The sequence below is a fragment of the Eriocheir sinensis genome, chromosome 4 (assembly GCF_024679095.1).
Source record: "Eriocheir sinensis breed Jianghai 21 chromosome 4, ASM2467909v1, whole genome shotgun sequence".
NCBI classification, from domain to species: Eukaryota; Metazoa; Arthropoda; class Malacostraca; order Decapoda; family Varunidae; genus Eriocheir; species Eriocheir sinensis.
Genome location: NC_066512.1, coordinates 9,774,049 through 9,776,234, shown reverse-complemented (window position 1 = coordinate 9,776,234; position 2,186 = coordinate 9,774,049).

The window sequence follows — 2,186 nt, the reverse complement described above, 5'->3', positions numbered from 1 at the left end:
TCATAAACCCATTTTTAAATGTATTGAAATTTCGGCTGCACATACCTAGATTTTTTCTTTGTTTCTTTCTCGAGAGGTAGTGAAAAGTTTAATAATTTATCTATATCAGTATTTGGCATCCTTTGTAAGGTCAACACTACAGTCATTTTGCAAAACGCGTGCTGTTACGGTCCTCCTTCAGAGAAGAGAGAGCAGTCAGGTCCTTTCCACGTGGTGGACAGAGATGGACATGAACGCTCACTCCCTGCTCATTTGTTTAAATTTCCATAGCACACCACCACACCAAACACCATGCATGCACAGCACCACATAGTGTTCAACGAACTTCCGAGACACGAATCTATTCGCAAGCATTTTTGGAGACCTCTTATCTGTTTATCTGTTTTAGACATATTAACAAAAGTAACCATGTATCATATAAAACGCTGTGGCGCAGACTAATATTTCCACGACGCACACATAAAAGGAAGCTTCTGTATTCATTTTACGAAGCTACTGAAAATATATTCACACGCTAAGTCATCATGAAAGCAATGTCGGACAAAGCCATGTTGACGAAGGGTAAGGGTGCGTCCACAATGGCAGCATTTTGTCTACAGACAAGATGAAAACACTGACCGAAGCACCACAGTCGACATTTGGAAATACATCTACAGCAATGTCTGAAACAGAATGTGTTACAATGTTGGCAACAAAATTCGACCTTTTGAAGTCGTCCATACTGTGTCTGATCAGCCTTTTAAAATCCATACTTATGAAGCCCGTGGGTGGTATACCAGAGCAGAGTGTATCCACGGTAACATTCTGTTTTTAATTATAGCGTGCGCTTTCTCGCCCACCCCATGATTTTGTCCGTATTTCAACACGAGTATCTGACGCCTTTGCTGTGGGTGTGCGTGTGTGAGGCTTACCAGGTGTCTCCCCAAAAATTAAGTCGCCCACACCAGGGTTACCAAAATATCGCCCCAATATCTTTGAAGTGCTTGTCTTTCAAACTAGGCAACTTGACAATTCGTGTCCATTCTAGTACTTCCTAAGTTGTGGGTAGAGGGAGCACCAAGAGTTGTGTAGTCCTGACTCTGCTCTTGTGAGGAGACGTGCTTTGTTCTCTCGGATGAGAGAGAGAGAGAGAGAGAGAGAGAGAGAGAGAGAGAGAGAGAGAGAGAGAGAGAGAGAGAGAGAGAGAGAGAGAGAGAGAGAGAGAGAGAGAGAGAGAGAGAGAGAGAGAGAGAGAGAGAGAGAGAGAGAGAGGGTGAGAGAGAGAGAGAGAGAGAGAGAGAGACCCCCGTGTACACCTCCCACCGCAACCCAATTACCGTGCCGTGATTAATTCGCCGAATGTTCGCCGAATATTCGGGAACATGTCCACGAATATTCTTGGCCATTCGGCGACATGTCCCCGAATAGTCGGCGACATGTCGGCGACAAATTCCCCAACAAAATAAAAAAATCAACGGTCAAAATTCGGCGACAATTCGCCGAACACCGCGAATTGACACCGAATTGTCTGGGACATGTTGGCGACATTTAGGCGACAATTCGGGGTCCATTTTGAATTCGTGCACATTTGGCGAACGGCCGCGAATTTTTCATGCAACATGAAACTTTCGTGGCGGTCGTGACCAACTGTCAAAAGTCGCGCGGTGGACGCAGACATGTCCCCGAATGGCCAAGAACAGGCAAGAAAGATGCCGAACTTGTCCACGACACAGGATGACTTGTATATTCGCGCACATTCGTGAACCAAAATTCGGCAGTGTATTTGGGACTTAAGTCTTTTACGGGTTACCGAATTCGTCGTCATTAGAAGAATGAGGATGAGAAGCAGGAGGAGGAGAAGCAGGAGGAGGAGAAAGAAGAAGAAAAGAAGTGGACTTCGAAGAAAAAGAAGAAGCGGCTGAGCTAACATTCTCTTCTCTCCGAGGAGTAGAGACAGTCCTTACTATTTAAATTCGTTCGTCACCGTGGGGCCTCAGTAATCATGGCCGAAACAGAGGCGTTGATTAGTTTCGTCAGGGCGGGGCGTCGGGGAGGGACAGACGAGGCAATGGCAAGGATACAGGCGTGGATAAGACGGGGGGAAGAAGATAGAAGGGGAATGGAATTATTAGTACAGTCATTTTAGCAGAAAAAGTTGGTCAACCTCACACAAATTGCAACACAAGCAAACTCAACAGATTTTGATT